We start from the raw sequence: 24,892 nt of genomic DNA on the forward strand, positions 1-24,892 counted from the left end.
AGTAAGGGCAGTCCCCACTTCTGTGCCCAGACAGGTCACTTTTCTTCTATTAGACGAGAAAGCCTTGCCACACACCATAAAGCTGATGTGTTTGTTGAAAACAATAGCACCTGCTTAGCTAGAGGTAGATGTGGAATCAAAAAGGAAGTGTTTGGACACCATGGGAACTGAAACCCTTTCCATGCCTCTCTTACATTTCATACTTCTCCCATCATCCTTGACCACTGGCTGTTAGGAGAGGCTCAGAATTTACAGGGTTAAGAGTTCTGAGTGATGACGCCTCACATTCTGAGGGCGGGCTTAGAACACTGAAGGGAGTGGTTTACTGTGTTCTTTCAGTGTGCGTGTTAGCTCCGTGGAGAGAGCAGCAGCCATGGGCGAACTGTCGCCAGGAGATTTATAGCTATTGTGTTTTGCTAAGGAATAAAGACTTTAAGATAAGCAGACTGCTGCGTTTCAGCCTGAATTATTGCCTTCACACGAAGAACGTTTCCTGCTTCTGTTCCGCTGTGTTTTACGCTCTGCTGAGTCAAAGGTCCCAGGGGGGAAGACCAGAGCTGCGCAAGAGAAGTGTGCCGGACCCCCGGACGAAATTGACCCCCAACAGGTTATGGAGATCAGCAATAAAGATAAGCAACGTTCGTGTGTGTGAGAGGACTGCAGCCAGAGGCCAGCTGATGAGACGCTGGGAAGTGAAACTGCAGGCAAAGAGGCTGAGGAGCAGCCAAAGGCCAGCTGAGGAGTAGCTGGAGCCAGCCAGGAGTTTGCTGTGAGGAGCTGGGATCTGCCGGACCGGGAGGTACTTGTAAGTAGGCCGGGCCCCGGGGGAGAGATGGCAGACAGCCAGAAGTTGTCAATCCCTCTTGATAAGGTGGACGGGAGCAAGCCCTGGGCCGGGAGAAGGCAGGCACTGAAGAAGACAGTGGGAGCCAGGCCAGAGGGGGCTGAGAATTGCTCTGAGGAAGCACCAAGAAGCCCAGAGGGGGCTGGAAGTCCAAGAGGGGCTGAGGGACGCCCAGAAGGCCCAGAGGGGGCTGGGACTGTGCTGGAGGGCTGCCGGAATGCCCCTACACGTGAGCTGCGTGCTGGAGAACAGCTGGGAGAAGAGAAGAGCTTTGCACCAGAGAATGGGGATGCAGGCCATTCCAAGGGTCTTGAGAGTGCCCAGGCTGTTTGGCAGGAGCTGGAGGGGGTTTGCAGAGAAACCACAGCAGAAGCCAAAGGCCATTTTCCCAACGGCAGAAAAGCCTCAAGGAGGAGTGCTGCTGGAAAGGTTGGGGGGGCAGAGAAGACCAAAGGCACGTTTGCAAAGTTTTCCACTCGGAGATGTTTTGTTTGTGCCTCGGCTGAACACCTGCGTCACAACTGCCCACAGAGAGCAAGGGAGCCAGGGCAGGATGTTTCCAAGGTCGTTTCCCATGGGAACCAGCCGGGTTTCCATGGCAACAGAGGGAGCAGGCGTGGGAAGGCTTATCAGCTGACTGCGTCGATGGCTGTTTTGGAGAACACCTACAGCGAACGCCCCAAGGTCGGGGGCAGCAGGAAGTCAGTTGCTAAGGCAACAAAGAAGGACAACTCCGGAGGGGGGAGAGTCCTACGTTGGGTTGTTGACTCGGCTGCGAATGCCCATCTGGTCACAGCGCCACCTGATGGACAAATGTGGAACTGCAAGGCTGTTTCAACTGAGAAAACAGTTAAATTTGCTACAGGTTCACAGGGACGTATAACCCATGTTGGTAACATGTTTGTCTCTTTTTTACAGGCTGAATTGAAGGTTTATGTTCTCCCTGAGATAAAACATTGCCTGCTATCTGTACCGTGCCTTTTACAGGAGGGATATTCAGTGAGTTTTGAAAACAATGTCTGTACAATTTCCAGAGGGGGGAAGCAACTGGTACGTGTTGAGAAAAATCAGAACAATCTCTTTGTTCTGGAATCACCTCTGGAGGGAGGGGGGAACACTCATGTTTCATGTGCATGCGTGTGGCACAAGAGGATTGCACATGGGTCTTGTGAAGACTTGCAGATGTTATCAGAATGCACCAAAGGGTGCAAGGTAAGAGAATGTGGTGCAACCCTAAATTGCAGGGCTTGTAGAAAAGCCAAGAGCAAGGGATGCAGTTATCCCAGAGTGGAGAGGGTAACCACAAAGCCTTTTGAGCTTGTGCACGCAGACCTGTTTGGGCCTATGCCTCAGCCAAGTCTGGGCAAAGCCAGGCATCTGCTGATTTTGATCGATGATTTTACTAGGAACTCCTGGGCTTTTTCTCTGACAACGCAGGAGGAAGCAGCGCAACTGATCAAAGATTGGGTTGCAGAGGTGGAACTGAGGTTCTCCACCAAGGTGCAAGGTTTCCAGTTTGACCGTAGTTCAGAGGTCACTGGGTCTGCTCTAAAGGGTTTCTTTCGCCAGAGGGGGATACGTCACAAGGTGACTTCTCCTCAGGAGAGTGGCGTGGCAGAGCTTAGGAGTAAAGCTCTGGTTCAAGCATCAGAGATTCTACTGGATGACTCTGGTTTGCCTCACAGTTTCTGGGGGGAGGCAGTAAAAACGGCCAATTTCACGATGAACAGGTGCTACAATGCAGTGGTAGGTGACACCCCGTATTTCCTGCTTCATCGGCAGAAGCCGCTTGTGCATTTCTTTCGCACTTTTGGTAGCAGAGCCATGGTGCCTGTACCAAAGTTTCTGCAGCAGGAGGGTGGCCCAAGGTACCAGGAAATGATCTTCTGTGGATATGAGCCTGCGACAAAAGGGTGGAGATTCGCATACCCAGAAGGTGATCAGACCAAGCTTCTGGTCAGTAAACAGGCTGAGTTCTTTGAGCAGGATGGTTGGGCAAGGCGCAAAGCGCGCTCTGACTTTCACTCAGATTGTCTGTCTGACTCTGAGGAGGAAGGAGAGCCAGAGCCTGAACCTGCTGGTGGAGACCGGGTCCCTGAACAGAGTAGGGCGTCTCCACAGGTTGTTAAGGGAGTGTCCAAGAGTGAGCCCTCATCTCCTGTGCGCATAATGGAGAAAGCTCACAGACGTGTCAAATCAGAGGGGGAGTCTTCTGATGAGGAAGACGCACATGCTGGCCCCAGTGGGTCAAAAGGATCACCCCAGTTTGTGCCCAGGCGGTCTTCGCGGGCTACAAAGGAAATTCCACCTGAGAGGTTTCAGGTCACAAATGCGTGGGTTGGTTTCGCACAGTGCGAACCTAAGGTTTGTGAGGTTCAACAGGTGCCTAACAACGATGCCAGGAAGGGGCGGAAGGCAATGGGGAAGGTGTTGAACACTCAGAGGTCCTCTCAGAACGTGATTCGAGAGGGGGTGTTAGGAGAGGCTCAGAACTTACAGGGTTAAGAGTTCTGAGTGATGACGCCTCACATTCTGAGGGCGGGCTTAGAACACTGAAGGGAGTGGTTTACTGTGTTCTTTCAGTGTGCGTGTTAGCTCCGTGGAGAGAGCAGCAGCCATGGGTGAACTGTCGCCAGGAGATTTATAGCTATTGTGTTTTGCTAAGGAATAAAGACTTTAAGATAAGCAGACTGCTGCGTTTCAGCCTGAATTATTGCCTTCACACGAAGAACGTTTCCTGCTTCTGTTCCGCTGTGTTTTACGCTCTGCTGAGTCAAAGGTCCCAGGGGGGAAGACCAGAGCTGCGCAAGAGAAGTGTGCCGGACCCCCGGACGAAATTGACCCCCAACACTGGCCATGCTGTCTGGGGCTAAAGGGAGCTAAACTCCAAAAACTTCTGGGTTCACCTGAAACATTTTGGGCTTTTGATTTGGTGATGGAAAAACAGGAGATTCCTCCCCTCCACCTTAACTTTATAAAAACACATAGCTTGTGTTTTTCTTCTTAGCTTGTTCTATTTTATCTGTGTAAGCTTCCTTAAGTTTCAGACTGGGGAAGAGGCGGGATATAAATTAATATCATCATCATCATCTACCTCCACTGTCAAAGGCAGTATGCCTCTGAAGAAACTGTGAATCACGAACAAGGAGAGTGCTGTTGCACAGAGGTCCTACATCTCAGCTTCGCATAAACATCTGGTGGGTCATTGAGAAGAAATGGATGGTGAACTAGATTGGCCTTTGGCCTGATCCAGGAGGGCTCTTCTTATGTTTTTAAGATGGCCTTATTCAATAACGGCCATATTACACATTAGAGATCATCATTCCCCAACAACAACAAAGCCATGCCAAGTCTAGCAGAACGGCATGGCTCAGAGCACCATCACATTGCCATGCCAGCTCTTCCATCATCTCCGTCTGCTGTGCAGATGGGCTGATGGCTTGCATGCACTCAGCTCATGGCACATGTGACTTGCGGGGGCTGGATGAACAGGGGGGAAATGCATCTTATTCCTAAAATATGCCATGTGGCAACATGCCTTCAAATTCCAATAAACTGAGGAGTCTAAACAGAATGTCATACTTTTAATATGGATAACTTAATCTGGAACAATCATTACCACTTCTGTTCTATGCTCACTATCAATAATCATGATAGAAACCCCACTGTGCACGTTAATACACACTGAATAGGAAGGGAAGTGGGGGGAATTCTGCACCTTTTTGTCATTCTGCATCTACAAAATGAAAAAGGCAAGGGAAACTACTTCACAACCACCATTCTTGAGAATGGATTCCATAGTGAGGCTGGAAGATGTTTGAAAATCCAGAAAGAAAACAGGACTGGCCTGGTTGAAACTTAAGCAGCACATTTACATTTATTCCTGTGCCTTCTGCTTCATCACAAACTAGTAGAAGTTGGAATTCATCAGTCAAGTAGACCATATAACTTTCCCCCTGGAGCTTTCCAGACCAGTGACAGCATATGGATGACTCATGGCAGCTTAGGCTCTGGCCTGATCCAGTGAATGCCTGTGGAAGCCAATCTCACCATGGCCTTAGGATACAGGTTCTGTCGAGCCATTCTTGCCATCACTGGCTACCTTCCCAACATGTAGGCATCCTCAGCATTGGCAGCGGTTGACATCCTGTTGGCCAGAGTGCCCTCCTGGCCAATAAAAACCAGCCTGATCCATAGGCTTGCCCCACTGTGGGTGTGGGATGAAAGGAAACTAAGAAATGTAGACCCGAGCCTTAGAAAATTTGTATATGGCAGACCATGTCAGCCCAGCAATGGTAGTGTTGGTGGCCTATTAGCTGGCACATTTAAGACTTGCGTGTCCATTATCTGTTATACTCAACAGCAGCGGCAATAGCAGAGCTTCTGCAAATGGCAACATCGACTGTGTGGGCAGCATTTTGCATTTACCACAGTGTCCCAGACCTAGTATCACTCTGGGGCATTGCTTGGAGGCTGGCAGCCAGTATATTTTTCCGTGTTGAAGACACCCCCATGTATAAGATGACCCCTATTATTTGAGCCCAAAATTAAGACATAAATATTTTAAACACCAAACAGAACAACTTTTATATTTTATTAAATATTCAAAACACTGGTATATTTAGTACAGTATATTTAAACATCAAACAGTGAGGCAAGCTGTGTAATGGTGGCTGCTCCTGTCAGCTCAGTGCAACTTCACTGTAGCTGCAGCTCCAGCTCTCCCACCTGTGTGTTGCACTTTTGACTCAGTATTTACGGTATGTACCATATTTACTCCATGAGCGCCAGCAGATGCAGACTGGTCGAGGAGCTGCGACTGCCAGAGCTGCCTGAGTGTGTGTGCTTGGGGAATGAGGGGTCTGGGTAGCCAGGGGGCGGCTGAGGGAACCGGGTGGAAGGAGCAATGTTCAGAGTGGGGGCTGCAGGGTTTGTCGTGAGGCCAATAGTGAGGGGATATGGATGGTGCTTACGGATATATGGATGGTGGCATGTATTTATTTATTTATATATTTGTATAAGACAACCCCCAATTTCAAACTTAAAAAAATTTGGGGGAAAGATTCTCTTATACATGGAAAATACAGTATTTGGATAAAATTCTACAAAGTGGTCCTCTTTTTCCAGGGACGGGATGGGCCTAAGAAAAGAAAGATCTCACAAAAGTTCTCAGAAACTTGTCTTCTTGGAAATTTTGGCTCACTTCCAGATATAACCCACCGGAACTGGCAAACCACTGACTGTGACAGACATCTTCTGGAATGCAAGAGACATTCTGCATCTTTCCTAAACTGGAAGAATCCCAGAAACCCAGTTTTCATTATTATTAAAAGTGTATCAGTTGCAGGTATTTTAAAGCAATATAGGCTTGCTGAAGACCAAGAGCTCTAGATGCTCAGAGAGATAGAGAGAGAGAGAGATGGTGCATCCAGACCTTTGATGGTTTTAGCTGGGATTCAGTTGCATACTGGCAAATTTAGATTGTACAATTCAGGTTGATACTGAGCTCTTGCTCAACAAACCCATTTCCTGAAAAGATGGGACTTCTGTGGTGAGGAAAGTGATGGGAAATTGCATTGGAAAGCTTGGCATAATGCTTGTTTTGATGTAACGTCACCTAGCCTCCCTGCAAACAAAAAAGGATGAATGCTCTATAGATAAGTCATCTGGAAGCACCCAAAGGCATTAATGGAATCCCCGTCACTTCCAACTAACCTTCTCCCTTTATTCTGTGTTAGGCGACCTCTTCCTTGGTGTTCTCTGGTTCCTAGAGCAACCAGAGCCACTATTCGGATGGCCTCTCTTCCAACAGGTGGGCATGCTTCCTGCCTTTCAACCTTTGTATATATTTTTTCAATGTACTGAGAAGCAAAAAATAATGGCAGTTTCTTCCACACAAAGGGGTTCCAGCAAACTCCCGCCGCAGGGGGATTTGAGTCAACCTCCCTCATTCTGACAAAGTTCTTCATAAGGTTATTTCCTCAGTTATTAGTGGGCTGCTCATACAAGGCTTTTATTTTATTTTAAGTTTTTAAGCTTTTAAAAAGAAGCCTACCTGTGGTTTAAGCAAAGAGTTAAGGAACTAACAAATCATGTACCAATAAGTATGTTAAGTTAATTAAGGCACCAGGCTTTAACATCAACCCCACCGAGTTATTGCTATCACAGTATTTAATCTTTTGACCTGTGTTAGATTGAAGGCAGACCCTCCAAGTGTCCCTATTTCCCTATTTCTCCTAATTTAGAGAAGCCATCCCAGTTTCTGATTTGATCCCAGAATGTCCTGCTTTTCTTTAGGATGTCCCTATTTTCCTTGGAGAAATGTTGGAGGGTATGGAGTTACCCAACCCCCTAGCCATCTGAAGGCAGCCCTGTATAGGGAAGGTTTTTAATTTGTGATGTTTTAGTATGTTTTAATATGTGTTGGAAGCTGCCCAGAGCAGCTGGGGCAACCCAGTAAGATGTGTGGGGTATAAATAGTAAAATTATAATCATGGAATGGGACGTCCCTATTTTCATCAGAGAAATGTTGGAGGGTATGGAAGTGAAGGATTTGAGAGCTCATAGTTCATGCTCTTAACCACTACCCTCCTTCCTCTGGGGGCCTGTATACAGAAGGATGAGTGTTAAATTGCCCACATAACCAAAGGAAAGCAGAGCACAAGTGCATCAGGTCGGTCTAAGTCTGTGGAAGCAGGAAGGTGCCCCTTGAGGAGGCCTGGGCATTTATTACAGAAGCAAATTCTGCCTATGTTTCACACATGCATACTCCTAGGCTAGCCTATGTGTGTCCAGGGGCGAGAGAGAGCAAGGCTCTCTACCAGGGTTACAGAGCCATTTTTAAAAGACTAAGAGGGGGAGGCAAAGGAGGAGTCGTGTCCATTCTCTTCCCCTCCTATGCAAAGAACCCAAGGCTCAGCCAGGAAAAAGCCAAGCTACATTAAAGGAAGGAATGCATTTGCGCATATGCGGAGTGCACTGACAGTCTATGCACAGCCTCCATCCATCAGGAAAGGGCACAAGGGCTGGTCTGGCAGAGAACCATATCCTAGCTGGCAGACTTGAGCTTGGGCACCTCCCATGGCTCTGGAACTGAACACCACAAAGAGCCTTGTGGCTCCTTAAAAGCTAATAAATTGGTTATGGAAATTAAACACCTCCCCTCAATCTCTCACTGTGGTTATAAAAAGCTGTCTGTGGCAGTTTCTCAAGGGGGGAAGGTCCTACCATTTCTCCCCCTCCCTTCAGAATTAAGTCTGGGGCTATTGTGTGCTTTGCATACTGACAAGAAGGTCTGTTTCACTTGATTTAAGCATTTTTAATGTTTGTCTTTTTTAAGGGTCCTTGTAGCAAGAGAACTGGAGGTTTCGCATGCACCACCCCCACTTTTGAGAATACCTTCCACAATGGTTGGGATGGGTGAGGAGGCTGCAGAAAGATTTCCTTGGAGGTTAAAAAATGGTTTCTCTCCTTTTCTCCCTGAACAAATTTTCTAACCTTTGCTGGGAATTGTGTGGGGAGTTCTAGTACACCATAGTCTGTCCATTCAGTCCCTTTCCACCAAATTCTTTTTGCCTCCTGCAGTGGGATGGGAACATGGAACCTCTGACCCTAGAGAAGCCACAACTCTGTCCCATCTCCCATGCTCCTTTGACCTAGTTCTAAGATCCTGCTTCCAGCTGACAATGCTCCCAATGGACTTATTGTCTCCGCTCTGCTGCTCTCTGCCCACCCCCGTCACCATTCCCTGTCCAAGCAAAGCATTCAATAGGATTTCCACATTACCTTCCCACATTAGCAGCCACATGCTGGGATGGCAACTGGGCATGATGGGGACGTGCGGGGGAGGCTTGTTTTCCTGCCATCCCATTTGCACACAGAAATTCAGTGGTGGAAAATGTGACCTTGGGAGCTGAGCATCTGCAAACAATCTCTTGTCCCTCTCTAAATGTCACCAGCAACCCACTGCCAACAAAGGCTGGTTTCAGGGAGCCCCAAGACAGGAGAATGTAGGAGTTTGGGAATCACACAGCATGCCTACGTTGCAGTTAGATGTGCAAAATCAAAATAGAATCCCACCTATAGAGTGAAATTCTATAAAACAAACTGACACACGCAACAGAATGTGGCCTGGATGTACAGTTCTGTTTTATATGAAACAGATTTCACATGAGTTAGAATTGTAGAGTTGGAAGGGACCCCGAGGGTCATCTACTATTTCAATGCCCTTCCCTGTTTCTTTTTAAACTCCTTACACAGAGAAAGGTAGCCTAGACTGCTGCTGAGCAAATTTTCTACTTGCAGGGATGTTCTTTTTTTAAAGCCACACAAAACGACATAGGAAACATTCAAAAATGTGATTTCCTCACCACCAGTTTGAAGTTGTACAACTGAGCCCATTACACAACACAGGCTACTGCCTGTTTTGAATGCAGGCTTAGCCTGAGCCCAGTGGGAACTGATTTGGCCATAGGGGAACTAAGACCACATCCAGCCAGCACAAGTACTTCAACAGCAGCTTAATGCATCTGTAGTTCTGTAGTTATGCTGGGAGGAGGACAAGGGGGGAACTGGGGGAAGATGAAGACCTTTCCCTGCTCCTGCAAACACACTCCTTTCCTAGGGATCTGCTGCCTACAATAGAAGGAACAGCTTCACAGATAGCCTGCAGAACAAGAAAGAACTCTGCAGTGCCCTCCCACAGTCTCCTTTGAGGTGGAAAAAAGTAGGGAATGGATTTCTGCACAAAACCAATAACTTTGTACAGGCATCTACTCCAGAATAATTGATTTGCTGCTCTTCTCCTCCATCCTTTAACAAACACCATGCATTAACCGGCAGCTGCAGCTGTTACATCTCCTGACTCCTTCCATGAATGAAGCTCATTCTTTCCCCCATCTCTTGTGACCAGCAGGACTTTTAAGTTTGTCCCACAGTCGGCAGTGGGGGAAGGTAAGCCAGCAGAGGAACAGGGGCAAAACAGGGATGGAATTCGAGGCAGGCCCAGCCTACCTGCTTATTTTAAAGAGGGGGAACAGCCTACCTAGCAATTTTTATTTGGGGGTCTCAGAGAGGAATTCATCACGCTAAACCTATTGCTCCATCAGTGCAAGAATTTCTGCTTGCCTGATGGAACAATCTGCCCTGTTCTCCCCTGTGTGCTATTCCAGGGGTTACCCTGAACCTCTGCAGAGCCAATTTGGGAGAGTGCAGGGCAAGGAGAGGAAGAAGTTTTGGTGCACTAAGAGAAGTCTTTGCATAGGCTTCTGCTGGCAGAGCTCGTGAGTTGAATCCCACCCATATTTTCCACTCCTGGAGCAGAAAGTGTTCTGGCTGCAGCCTCATCACATACAATGGCAGGTATAGGAACTGCCCATTAATGAGAGGCTGCCCCACCCCAGCCTTGAGACTACAAAACCCATGATTCAGTGCAACTGTGTGTGATGCACACGTGCACAAAAACAATGAGGGTGGTTCAACAGAAACAAGCAATTGACATTATTGAAAGAATGACAGTGTGCTTACACGGCTAACTAAAATTTGAGCAGGCAGATAGATTTCCCACGGAAATCCGTTTCTTAGAGCCAGCAAAGGGGGATTGAAAATGGAATTCTGCCCATAAAGTTTCACACATGCCTTCTGAATTAATCCCTAATGCGGTTTGCCTTTGTTCATGTAAGCTGAGATGGATACATTCTTTGTGCCAGTGTTCCAAACACAAAGAGATGTGAACAAGATTTTTTGTTTCCATCTAATAAACAAGAGTTGTACAAAATCTCACATCAGAAGCCAAAGGGGAGAAAAAACTGAGGGCTAGTTCAGCAGCTCAGGAGTGCGTGCTCATGTGAACAAGCATGCAATATAAGCCAAGAGTTCATGGATCTTGGCTGCAATAACATCTGCAATCTGGAAAGCACATTTTTCCAAAGTTCTCAGATTGAAGAAGTTGCCATGGTTAAGATCTATGAGCTCCTGACTCACATGACACAGTTTCTCATGCAAGTACACACCCAGAGACGGTGAGAAGGGCTCACACAAGAGCGCGAGACAAATATCACCCAACCCAACTATGTGTCTGAGGCCACAAGAGAAATGACATTGTGGTTCAGAGCAACCTGCCATTTAGATCAGGAATATTCTAGGATGATTGGTGGGAAATCAAAACCACAGATACCAGCCAGGCTCCATTCTGAGCTGGCTGCAAATGTCATTGACTGTCTCTGCTGAGAGCATCTGAAATATTGATCTAAAAAAGGCTCCAATTTTTAAATAAACAAAACCTGTAATAAAATATATTTTTAAAATCTGAAATAAGTTCAATAAAACATTTTGTTGCAGATCTCACTGCTATAGCCCAAATAAATAGCCCAAACCTAAGCCTCCATGTCTATGCTACTCCTCTGACTACCAGATGCTGAGTTTCATGCTATTAGCTTCTAGCTAACAGATGTCGCTGTTGCTTACGGGTAGCATAACTTTGAATGGCATCTGCACTTTCCAAATGGAGTTCCAGGGAAGCTTATCAGGGTCCCATGGCAAGATGATCTTTAAAAGAGGTCCAACCTTCTCCTGAAATTCAGTCACAGGGAAGCACAGAGTATGCCTTCATGGAGCCACTGGCCACTTAGTCTTCAGCTGCCTCCAACCAAATCTCCTGCAATGACATGTGCAAAGAGTCCTTGGCTGGCAAATCGAGGAAACGTTTCCCAGTGGGTAGGGAGTTTGAAAACCATAGGGCTAAGTGGACCCAGCATCGCTTATTCTATGTCTTTATCATTCCCCCACAATGTTTTTGGATAACATCAGGCAGCAAAAAGCTCTGAATTGGATTTGAATCCAAAAGTACATGTGACATGGGAGGTCCATGACTGGATCTCCAGACATCTTTTTAAGCTAAAAAGAAGGCATAGGAGAATGCAAAAACCGGATCTGGGCCATCACACTGAGGAAAGGTGGCTTAACCCTTCCTCCAGTGCCATTTCCCTGATCAAAATTGTCCCCCAAGCTCACTTCTAGGCCCAGCAGGAACACAAGCACCTATACTGTGCCCATTGCCTTCCCCTCCTGGGGCTAACAGCAGTTCAGGAAGGTGAATTTCAATCAGGAAAATGGCAAGGGGGCAGGATTAAATTCCCTCTCCTCATGGCTGTGTTTTTACCTTTTAAAAAAGATGTTGGAAGGCTAAATAAGGGATCTCCCTCTTCATCTGCAATTTGCCCTGGTGTGCATCAAAAATGTGGAGAAGGGACAGGGCTAGGGTCAGGATGGAATGAAGGATACTAGGAAAGCTTGGGTGGGAAGGAGGAGGTTTATTCACAAAGTTGCAGCCTGGGAGCTGAGGAGGAAATGATGAACCGCAAGTGGCTTGGAAAAAATGCACTGTGGGTGGTCTCTGGCTGCTTGTAGGCTCCAGCCCTGACCTGCTCTGCCCCAAACTGAGATGATCCCAGGCCCTGCCTCATGTAGTCAGGATCTGATCCCAAGGAACATAATGTGCTGGTACCAAAGAGAGGAATGCAGGCAGAAAACCCCACCAGGCTTCAAGTCTGAGGCCTAGCTCTCGGGGAAATAATAAACCTGTGTCATCTAGGCTGGGCTGCTTCACAGTGCAGATACGGGAGGAAACATATATTTCTCCTCCGTACAGAAGCAGGGAACAAGGGAGAGTAAAGTTATTGCTTACTCTTCTCACCAATGGTTTGGGGTTCCTGCTCTTCTGCAAGGAATTTTTGCTAGTATGGAAGGTCAGATAATCAATAAGATTCCTCCCTCACCTGCAGGTTGAAGTGGCTCAGCACAAACTAGGCTTGAATGGAAGTGACGGGTGATAAATTTAGATTCCCAGTAGACTAAGTGTGAAGAAGGGGTGTGTGCTAAGCAGGCACATAAGTCAGTACTGACCACAGGAGAAAATACCATCACTACGCTGAAGAAAGATCAGTTTTAGGTGGGGGAAAGCCACCCCTCCCCACAACTCTGCCTGAACAAGATAGCTATAACACCTTGTTTGTCTCTTAGGTCGGCTCTTTGAACAACCATCACACTTCATTTATTCATTAACTCCTATCTCTTTTTTCCAACAGAAGATCTTAAGGTGGCTAATAAAATAAATATGCATGCAATACAATAGGCCAGCAGGCCAGTGGAACAGTATCTTCTAAACTTTCTCCCATTCAGAGTAGCTGGCTTCTGCATGGACAATACAAAATGGCTGGCTGACCAGTGGAAATGGGTTTTCCTCTGCTAAGCTGCATGTAGCCCTAACTCTCTTCTCCTCATTATCCTAGGAATTTCAGCACCACTATTTCCACCCCCATCACCTCTTGTACCCAAGATCCAATTGAAGCTACAGAGTGGAGTATACAGAGATGTGAGTCCAATTCAGGTATCACTAGTAGTTAGGGTGGCGTTGTGGGTTAAACCACAGAGCCCAGGACTTGCCAATCAGAAGGTCGGTGGTTTGAATCCCCACGACGGGCTGAACTCCCATTGCTCGGTCCCTGCTCCTGCCAACCTAGCAGTTCGAAAGCACATCAAAGTGCAAGTAGATAAATAGGTACCGCTCCGGCGGGAAGGTAAACGGTGTTTCCGTGCGCTGCTCTGGTTCGCCAGAAGCGGTTTCATCATGCTGGCCACATGACCCGGAAGCTGTATGCCGGCTCCCTCGGCCAATAAGGTGAGATGAGCGCCACAACCCCAGAGTCAGTCATGACTGGACCTAATGGTCAGGGGTCCCTTTACCTTTATAGCTAGATCCTATAATGTGCTGATGATAGAATCACTTGGGATATAGGTGTAAAGAATAAGAGGAGGAAGCTGATAGATCAGCTGTTTGCTCACAAGAAAGCTGTTCAGCCAGGTAAGGAAGGGCAGGGCTGGAGAGATGCTACAAGGTTCCAGACCCTCCTGGTGGCTTATAAGCCTCAAAGGGAGCCACAGGAAAGGAGAGAGGGGAAAGCTCCCCTGTGTGTCTGGCTACTTCCATTACTTAGCAAAGTAGCAGGATTGCCTGGTGATGGTCCCTGTAGAAGTCAGGAGCTATAGATTCCTGTGAGCACAGAAATTGTGCTACTTCAGACCCCTCAGGTAAAGGAGTGCCAATGAGGATGATTCTGTTATCCAAGCATTCCTAGTGTGATGAAGGATCCAGCAACAGGAAAGGAGCAAATACATAAACATGGGGGGGGGGCATGCAACAGACATAAAATGGTGCTAATTTTCAGCACACAGAAGCTTTTCAGCACTGATTAAATGAAAGAGGCCTAGGGACCATCCCTGGCCCCAGATAATGAGTGTCCCTGGCTCAGCTTCGGGGGCTGCTAGATACACTGACAAGTTACCAGCTCAGGCAGCAACAGCTCCACTGGAGGAAAAAATATGGAAAAGGAAACAGGCCAGCCAAGTCTTCCTCCACCAGATACATGGAGCTCCAGCCAGAGCCCATGCCTGCCAGATGTTCACAGCTGGGCGTATGTCCCCATTGGCTCATCTACACGACCTGCCAAAATCTGGATTTTCCATTCCCAGCAGTAAAAGAAGATAAATTCCAGGGCAACCCCCGAGCCAATGATGTCAAACCTGTAAGCACCACCTACTGCTGCTGCATGTTATTGAATCTCCTTCCCTGAGCACAGGTGACCTCCCTGGTGACCTGTCCATGGTGCTGAACAATAAGTGGTGCAGCCCATGGGAACCATCTTAATATTAGAAGCAGGTGGAAAGCTGACTCAAAACCAGCAAGAAGCCAATTTGTCTGCAGTGGCTGCCTGGAACAACTGCACAAACAGGCACCCCAATGCAGAGAGATGTGCAAAACACAACACAGAGTCTCACCAAACACAGAATCATTCACCTCATTCCAGAGCTAGAAAATATTCCAGTTTCCTCAGAAGCCAAATACAAAAAACATTAACTTATCTTTACTGTCTAAACAGATAAAACCCTCCAGTATAAAGCAATGATAACAAACTGTTCTGGGAGAATATGAAGGGGAAAGCTGATGACATTTAGATTAGAGCATCAACCACCACTGCAGAGAAAATGAACGTTGTCCTGGTGAGTACAAATGTATGAGTGGAAAGTCAAGGTCCAAGTCAGCAGTAGGAGGTCCATCTTGTCATCTGTTCTAAGGAGCAGCAAGTCCCATTATCAGGAACCTGAACAGGTATTTTCCCACCATGTTATTAATAAAAATGGAATGGAATGGGCAGGAAGCCATGTACAAGGACTTCTGCTTATGCAAAGGGGCTTTCCCCACTCTCCTTCCCCCATGAGCCCCAATGCCCCATGAAATTGGCTCAGTGGGGCACAGAAGAACCCCCAGAGCAGGGGGGGGGTCATTTTATCTGACAAGCAGAAATGCTTGCACTAACAGAATATTTGATATACCACAACACTGAACATTTCCCAGAATCACATGCATTTCAGCAAGTAGTATAAGCTAGTCTTGGTTATGATTTTGTCTATTCTGCTAAATTTTATTTTGTTTCTCTTGCTGCTTCTGCTATTTCATTTCTGTTATGCTCTGTATTTCTACTGGTTTTCATTATATGTTGCCCTGAGGGTTTTTACTGAAGGGCAGCACAGACATTTTCAAAATAAAGAAACTGCATGGTGGTGATGATAGTTAATAACAGCAGCAGCAAATTATATCCATCATGAACTTCCAATATACATGACAACTGAGGGTTTCAGAAGCTAAAACAGACAGGCCCCCATCCCCAAGGAGCTTACAATCTACGTTTCAATAGTGAGGAAGCATCAGTAGGGGAGAAGAAGAGACAAAAGCCACAAGGAAACACATACGATACCTCTTGATATTTTACAGCTTGCCTTTTGAAACATGCATTTTCAGTCATGGCACTGCAGTGGAAAGCTATAGGCACTCACAAGCTATAGGCACACTTCATCCCAGCCACATGAGCATATTGATGCACTGAGTTACACTTAGAAAAGGCAAATGAAGCAGTGAAGATTTTGTTTGGAAGCCTCTCAAGATTACCCCCAAGTGTCTGTTATATAGCCAGAGAATGCAACACTCGGCCCAGTGCTAGAAAAGCCGGATATTTTATTGCAGTGGACAACAGTTTAAGAAGCACTGTTCCATATAAACACATGTCGATCCATGCCTTTCTCTCCCCCACACAATAGAGGTTAGAAGAGCCCTGTGTGGCCAGCCAGCACATAATTTTCAATCCTTTCATCCATCTCTGTGATCCTTTGGCCCTGTGACTGCCAAGAAGGCTACTCCTAATGCAGTCCTACTTATTGATATGACAACTGAAACCCACTGCCAAGAGTGGCTAGCAACAATTAACGTATATCTGGTGTTTGACACACCTGGTTGCCTTTCTAATTGCCAGTGCCAGAAATACATAGAGATACTTGGGTACAGAGCAAGACCGCTGTCTTAGTTCTTAACATTCAGCTTAGTGCTGGTTTCAGTTTAGTATTGGAAGCCCAGGCTGCATGTCATTCTCTTAGTTCTATGATTATGATTGTGGGGAAATCATAGAGTTATGGGGCTGGGGCTGGAGCACCTACTTTGCATGCAGAAGGCCCCAGGTTCAAACATCACCAGGTAAGGGGCTGGGAAAGACTCCCATCTGAAAACTCAGGAGAGCCACTACTAATGGTCTAGACCATTTTGAATGAGATGGGCCGGCAGTTTGACTAAGGTAGAAGGTAGCTTCCTACATTCAGCTGAGATGGCCTGGTTTTGGCAGAGCTTAGTACTGGCATTTGCAGCCACCAATGTCACCTTAAGTCTTGCCATACTGGGACATATCTGGCAGGCAGCAGTACTTGCAATCCTGTGTGGCATGGAAGTGCAGGCTACATTATATGGCCTGATGTCCTGTTGACCCCCTTTCAGAGAAAGTTGTGGTTGAAACTGCATGCTTCTGAGTATTAGCTGTCCAGGAATGAGGCCAAAGAACAGAATGCAAGCAGCTGTGTACATTCTTGACTCCAAGGTATTTGCCCCAGCCCTTGTTCTCAACCATAACTTTGTATACAATGAATCAAAACAAACAAAGATTTTTAAATAAAAAACAAAATGAAATTTTGCAACAAGAAGGCCCATGTTGGGTGATTTGGAATAAATTATGCAGTGTGCTTCCAGACAGATAGATAAGATTGCAGCCATTACTAATCCTACTCAGAGTAAACTCACTGAAATTAATTAACATGACTAATTTAGGCCCGTTAATTTCAGTGAGGACTCTGAGTAGGCTTAGCATTCGATACAGCCTATAGAGGTATATGTATGTGTGTGTGTCTCTGTGTACACACGGGGGGGGGGGGAGGGAGAGAGCAAGAGAGTTATATGCTTTGGGATCGCAATACAGAAATCATTTAGGCTTTCTCTGCATTTCAAAACTAGAATTTGTGGAAAGAAATGGGGCAAATGTAGGGTGGAGAGTTATGAAAAATGGGGAGAGGTGAACTGTAGGACCAGTAAAACAGTAATCACCAAGGAAGAACCAAGAGATGCTGAGCAAATTTAGGTCCCACCCTGGGACCACCAAAAACCCCACTCAGCTCAGATATAACTTGTAGTATTTCACAAAAGTTATCAGCAAACACCAGAACTGAAATAACTCCCATGTGTTTCTAGAAACTGAGCCTGTCTGGATGCTAAAATCTAAGCCAGATACTCTACTGGTCTGGCAATCTTGCAAAAGTGAAATACATGTTGAACAATTGAATAAAGAATCTCTCCCCTTCCCTGTAGAAATAACAACATTAACAGCAATATTCCATTTTCAGAGTGCTCCTCACAATCACAAAATGTGGTCTTTACATCAACCCTGTAAGGTAGGCCATAGCATTAAGGTAGGTCAGCGTTACTGGGCATTTTGGGCCACAACTGGAAAGAAGAGGTCCCAGCAAAGGAAGAATGGATACAAAAACTTATGGAATATGCAGAAATGGTGAAAGAATAAGAAATCAAGATAACAAACGTTTTATAAAAGAATGGAAATGGTTTATTTAATATTTACAGATCAATTGTAAACAGATATAAACATTGGCAGGATTATTGTAATAACCTGCAGCTACATAAGTGTGTGTGTGTGAGAGAGAGAGATAAATAAATGAGTAAGTTAAGTTAATTTGGGTATGCAGAAGATATTAAAAATAAATTTAAGGAACCGCAGAAAGAGGGGGAAGGAAGTTAAGTTTTAAAATGTCAAAATGATTGTAAAATCAGTGAAATGTATATATTTGAAAAGTATAAATAATTTTATTTTTTAAAGGTAGGTCGGCATTACTGTTCCCATGTTTTAAAACCAAACAAGTCCATGGCAGAGGCAAAATAGGAACTGGGTCTTCCTGTTTCACAGCTCAGTCTTTTAGCCATTATGCACCACTTTCTCTCACTAAAAGCCCTTCCCAGTTTCCTCCACCTGCACTTCTTGACTGCCTATTTATTTTCATGTTCTTCTCTGCAATCACAAGAGCTAGAAACTTATGCTTTTTAAAAGTCAAAACCAAACATTCTCAGGGTGCTGTATCCTGCATCTATCTCCATGTATAATCATTAAGAGGGCTTCCAGATGATTTATTCCCATGAGTCACTATGGCATGAGTGCTGAAGTGAAACAAACATTGCTTTTCCAGTGCCAATTTGTGTGTGCAGATCAGTGAGTTTGAGTAACATCAGCCCATCATTATTTTTTCCCTTGCTTTTTAAATAAAAGTGGGCAGGTTCTAGAAAAACTGAAGTTTCTCTGTCCCTCAAGAGATGTGTCAATACATCCGTGACATTCCTACTAGTCACAACAGAAAAGAAAACAGTACCTCAAAACAAACAGTGCCTCAAAAAAAGTGGTACCTTGAACAACTCCTTTTAAGGCATAGGCTATACACACATTGCCTGGGCTTTTGAGCAACTTAAACGTTTTTTATGAATTTAGTTACTGTTTTATTTTAAATAGTATTTTAATTTTATTGTTTTTAGTTGTTGAAACTTCTCTGGAAACAATAATGGAGACTGGTATAGATATCTTCAAATAAATAAATAAAGGGTGCAAAAATAGCTTCCTCCTCTCCCTCCCCTGCCCACGATCCTGCTACTCCATGTGGACTAGCAGGATTTGTGGGTGATCTATACTCTGATTCAGTTGGTTGTGAACACACAAACTGCAAGATATTGAACCAAACAAGTCTTTCGTTATCATTCTCATGAAGTTACCACTATGGAGAATCAGAAGCAAAATGCATCTTCAAAATAACATCTTCTCCCAAAATCTTAGCTAATAGTCATTCAGGAAATCTGCACATAACCTACTTGCACAGGCTAAGAGGTTACAGTCTGGAAAAGGAGACCCTAGGCTGGGGACATATTGCTCTTCCTACCCTTTGAGACAAAACAGAAAGGCCAATTGATCACTTCCCTATGTTGCAACATATTACCCCATCAAACGGACACCGTGGCAGTGGGAGGGGGGTCCAGCATTTTGCTGTTGCACAAAAGCAACTGGGGTGGTGACCGAGGTTGTGGGGGGTGTGAACTATATTTGGAGAGCAAGTCACCTGTGCGGAGCGAGGGACGGCTGTGCATGGGGGACACCAGTTGTTGTAGGGGGGCAGCAACAGACACACAAAAGGAGGGGAAACTGGACTGAAGGGTTTCAGCTGCTCCCAGCCGCTGGTGATAGGAGCAATGATAATGGGAAACAAAATGCCTTGCCGTAGAAGTGCTCCCTGTTATTAGGGCTACTATATTGAACTATGATAGACTTTTAGGCATAGTGATAGCCCTCCCTTTCTCCCACCCTCACATACTTGCACTGCTGGCCCACAGAACAAGGATAACCCCCCACTCCCCTGCCTGAACATGTGGTTTGTGAGAGACACATGCACAATGAGCAAGAGGTTGGGTGAGACAAGACAGGGAAGGGGAGCCTGTGGGCCTTCCAGATGTTGATGGACTACAACTGACACCCCCAACCACTGGACATGCAGGCTGGGGTGGATGGGAGTTGCAGTCCAGCAACATCTGGAGGGCACCACACAGTGTGCCCTGAACAAGATGATCTCAAGGTCCCTTCCTGCTCTATCATTCTTTGATTAAAAGTCCTGGCAGCACTGCCAGTGCTCTGCAAAATGTTCCTATATATAGCGCTTGAGACAGTGGAAATTAGGAGGTGGAATAAGCAGCATCAGGCCTCAGTGATTATATGTTTGGTGGAAATCAAATGGTGATTGACAAAAAGAGATACATTCATCCAAATCGCACAGAGACCAAGCACCTATGACTATCTATCTCTGCTCTTGACCACTATTTGATGCCTGCAAGCTTGTTGCTACATGCATGCAGACAAAGCCCATCTCCTGGCAACTGTCATCTAGAGCCGTCCCTCAATCCCTGTGGCACTTCAGGTGCAGACGCTGAGCTCATCTGCCTGAAAGGCCTCTCATTTTTTCTCCATCATGTCTAAACAAGTCTCTGATGAGCTTGGAATGAAGCTGTAGATGTTTCTTGGGCTCAAATGTCTTGGGCCTTTCTGCTTTTGATGCCCTCATTCACCTCTGGTTAAAGAGAACAGAGCTGTTTTGTCCAGCTCTGGTCCAGCTGCCAAGCCATCATAAAGCATCAAGATCTCATACTATCAGTCTTCTCTTCCCCTTCTGTAGTTGTCCTAGACCCGTGTCAGAACTTGCTCAAGGGGCCAGGAGTATCTTGCATTCCCCTAGCAAATGTTTGACATGATGATGTTAACACTACCGAGCATCAACAGTGGCCATGAGGGTGATCAAACGCATTTGCCGGCTCTTTGCTGCATTTCCAGACATCTGCGACATGAAGGAGAGACTGTTTGTTTAATACTCACTGCACAGACAGACATCCGATGTCACATACATCGGTGCCTGAGTGGCGGGGGATGCAGGTCAGTGTGTGCATGCTCTGAACAGTGGCTCGGGTGGTGCTGTGGTCTAAACCACTGAGCCTCTTGGGCTTGCCAATCGGAAGGTTGGCAGTTCAAATCCCTGTGATGGGGTGAGCTCCCATTGCTCTGTCCCAGCTCCTGCCAACCTAGCGGTTTGAAAGCATGCCAGTGCAAGTAGACAAATAGGAACCGCTGCGGCAGGAAGGTAAATGGTGTTTCTGTGCACTCTGGCACTCATCACAGTCCTCCGTGCACCAGTAGCAGTTTAGTCATGCTGGCCACATGACCCGGAAAACTGTCTGTGGACAAATGCCAGCTCCCTCAGCCTGAAAGCGAGATGAGCGCTGCAACCCCAGAGTCACCTTTGACTGGACTTAACCGTCCAGGGGTCGTTTACCTGTACTTTTAAAATATGTATATGCACTCACTTGTTGAAGAGAGAGAGAGTTATTGGGTCACAGTAAAGTGATTTTTTTTTGAGGGGGGCACTGAAACAGCTCCTTGCCAAGACCACAAAGGACTCTACACCTCTGTGTAAACATCAATTTCTCTATGGCACCACAAGCTATTATCTTGGCAGTTTGCATGGACAGGGCAGAAACTTGTGCCATGTGCTGCATCCCACATGGAGTGATCGTTATGCTTAGAATTTTACTGCTGATGCAGTGAAAATCCAGCCCCATCCTAAAAGCAGTAAAATATCATCATTTGGTGGATCGCTACCATTTTGTCTTCTCTGAGCATGCTCAGTTACGCTCACCAGACAGGCTTTGTCTTCACCACTCACCATCAAAGAAGGCAAGTGCAAGAACCAACAGAGCCTTTTCTTCAGGCAGATCAAGATAACCAAGTGACAGCAAAACTGCAAAAATTTTAGCAGGGGCAATTAGAATAAGATATATTATTTGATTACAGGTATTGATGAAAACCTCTAGAATGTATTTTGTATAGCTAAGCCTTTATCTATAACTTCGGTTCATTGTATTTTATTTTATTGCTATGGCTAGTGGCTGATGCAACTAAAGATTCTTCTGATCTGATCTGAACCAACAGGGACTCACTCAGCACCAGGCATCCTGTGGTGAAACACACCAGCCCTTCCAGAACAGGCCACACAAAAGTAGCCTGAAACATGTTCCAGCATCCATGTGTGAGTGAAAAGAACTTTTTTTTGTATTTGCCACAGCAGTTTGGCACAAGGGTACAATAAGCTTCTGAGCTGCACAAGCCACCGTTGCTCATTCAAGATCTTGCTCAAAAGCTTGCATGCACTTCTAGTCACAGAAGGCTGTTTTGTAAAAACGATCACCTTGCCCTTGGCCTTGCCCAAGATTTCCTTCTCTTTTTTTGCATTGCTTAGTGTTTGTATACCTGGAGGTATCTTGCAATATACAAGATTGCATAGATCCCCATGCTGATCCCTGCAGGTGTCATATCAAGCCTTGTGCAAAATCAGCACAGGTTGCAGCAAACCTGGTTTCTAGACGGTACTGCTGCTACTTGCTTCACGTCAGGAATAGCACTTAGCATTTGCACAAAGCCTCTGTTTTCAAAGTGTTTTACATTTGCTACCTGAATGAATATTACAATAGTTCAGAATGCAGATGCTAGGCTGCTTACAGGGAAAGGGGCATGACAAGCACATTGTGGCGGAGCTTTTTCAGCTGCTTCTCCTGCATTTCTGAGCCCAGTTTCAAGGGCTGCTCCTAACTTTCAAAGCTCTTTAAGGGGTCACAGTATGTGAAAGTGGCCAGACTCCACCAGTGCCTGTCCATACTCAGAAGCCCCTTTCCAGCTTACCATGTTATCTGAGGTGTGGTGGGTGGCTACCAGGAAAAGGGCCTTTTCAGTGGTGACAGCACCCTCCCCCCCCCCAAGTTTTGGAATGTTCTCCACAGCAAGGCTGCCAGGGAACAATATTCTTCACCCCAAACGGGTTTTTAAAGTTTTGTTTATCTGCTTTATATGGATACTGTCTTTATAGAGTGGCTATGTTACTTAAGGCATAATCACAATGGTGTATCTAAAGGGCAGAGTATAAATTTAAACAAGAGGCAGGGAACCTCCAGTCCATGGGGCAATTTGGGACACCAGAGGGTCCAAGTTGGTCCACAAGACCATTTCCCCCAAACCACAGGGTGCAATCAGCTGATGGGTGAAGGGCAGGGTTCAGTCCTATTGGGTGCCACTTTGCCAGAGAGTTCCCTGTGGGGAACATGCTGATGAAGTAGATCCCTCCCCCCACAAGTCAACTTTGACAGATGAGTTGGCCCACAGGAGCTGGTGGGGAAATAAAGATCTGGCCAACAAGGTACCCTACCTCTGATCTAAACAAACTAACAAGCACAGTTTGTAAGGTAGGTCTCCTTAGATAGCTGCTTACACTGGGGTAAGCAGATGCCATAAAACTCCTTTTCTAGGAGAAACTGCTGCAAAAACAATGTGATCGTAGCATTGCTTGTCACTCTGAGGTTTGGCTGGGTTGTTTTAAGGAGAAAGGTAGTTGCTCTAAATAAGCAATGAAAATAAGTAAGTAAATAAATATCAAGAAATGTACACTTGAATATTTGTGTGTGCGTGTGCATGTGTGTGAGAGAGATACAGAGAGAACATTATTCAAATGTGTCCATTTCCCATCTGTATTTGCCCATCTCTTTGTGTCTGAGGGTCGCCTTCTACGCAGGGTAGATACAAGAGTGTGTACTTTGCTGCACAGTGTTTATCTAAGCCCCTCGCTGTGGGTGCCTGTCTGCGTTATTCATCTTCATGGGTGGCTGTGAGAAAGGCAAACTGCACAGCTTGCCCCACACACCCTGGAGCCCCATCCAATCTCCCTTGCAAGCCTTCTTCCTCCAGCCCATCTATAAGTAAGATCTTAGGAACACTGGTGGTTCTGTGGTTCATAGATTCCTGCTTATTAACTTATTTCATTTCATTAACAAACACTTCTCACCCCTCACCTTTTCTACACAGCAATCTTCATGGCAGCTGACATAAGAATTAAGAAATGCAATTTGGGGGAAAATATAACACATTTTTATAAACATACACATAAGGCTGGCCTTAAATAACAAATATATAGATATAGATAGATAGATAGATAGATAGATAGGGAGTAGAACTATGCAGCAGGTAGAAATAATAGGGCAGGGACATAATTTCTATGCGATCACCCACCAAACACTCATGCAATCAAAATATATTTTAAGTTGATGCTAATAGAAAGAAGAGTAAGCAACCAGCCTAATACCTCCAAGGAAGGCATTTCACAAGAGGGAATATCCTGCAGTTGGTAACTACCTGCCTCACTCCCCAAGGCAGGGCTACGCAGAGAGCAGGGTCTTAGACGGTGAACACACCAAACAGGCTGGTTCATGCAGGAGAACAACCTCAGTCCTCAGCTGTGTGGGTCTTTACAGATCAACACCAGCAATTTAAATGGAACCAACAAACAAACTGGGGGCAATTGAGGATCAGGGAAGAACTTGGTTGGGGAAAGAAGTCCAGGGCACTACTCACCCCACCCCCAAACACAGCAGGGCTGACTTACTGCATCATCTAAATAGGAATCCCACCCCACCAGCCCACACACATAGCCCACATTAAGTCCAGAATCTAAAACTACCAAACTTAACACGAGTGGTGAAGATATTTAACAAGATATTTTAAGAAATTTAACAAGTCTCATTTTATAACCTGCCCCCTGTATTCTGAGCAACTTTAAATTTATGGACCTTGCTATATCCAATACAATCCTGCAGCCATTTGCATGATAGCTGCAAAAGTTCTCCATGGCATGCATGTGTACCAACATATATTTTAAAGTATGCATTCTTGGTGCTACCAGTCATATTTTAAGTATGAATGGGAAAGTGATCCGATTTATATGGAAATGGCTGGAATGATGAGCACTAGCACTTCACAACTGCAACACTTTGTTGCAGGCACCATCTGTATGTACTAATAATGATCTGTTCATAATGTGCTGGTCCTTCTGTAGCCACACCAGTGCCATCCATTAACAAGTAGGAGCTAACAACAGGCTTAAGAGAACCACACTGTTTGCAGAAGCACAAAAAGAAAATATTTTGAGGGATGCTGTTCTTTGGCGCAGAGGATGGAGCATGCTCTGCAGGCTCAGAATGCTAAATGA

At 45.7% G+C, this 24,892-nt stretch overlaps 1 protein-coding gene across 5 annotated transcripts in view; it reads right to left on the minus strand.

Moving 5' to 3' along the window:
- The window catches only part of COL5A3 (collagen type V alpha 3 chain), a 128,292-nt gene that overhangs the window by 101,854 nt on the left and 1,546 nt on the right, over positions 1–24,892 (minus strand). The window lies entirely within an intron of this gene.

This window comes from Podarcis raffonei, chromosome 2, assembly GCF_027172205.1.
Source record: "Podarcis raffonei isolate rPodRaf1 chromosome 2, rPodRaf1.pri, whole genome shotgun sequence".
Classification (NCBI taxonomy): domain Eukaryota; kingdom Metazoa; phylum Chordata; class Lepidosauria; order Squamata; family Lacertidae; genus Podarcis; species Podarcis raffonei.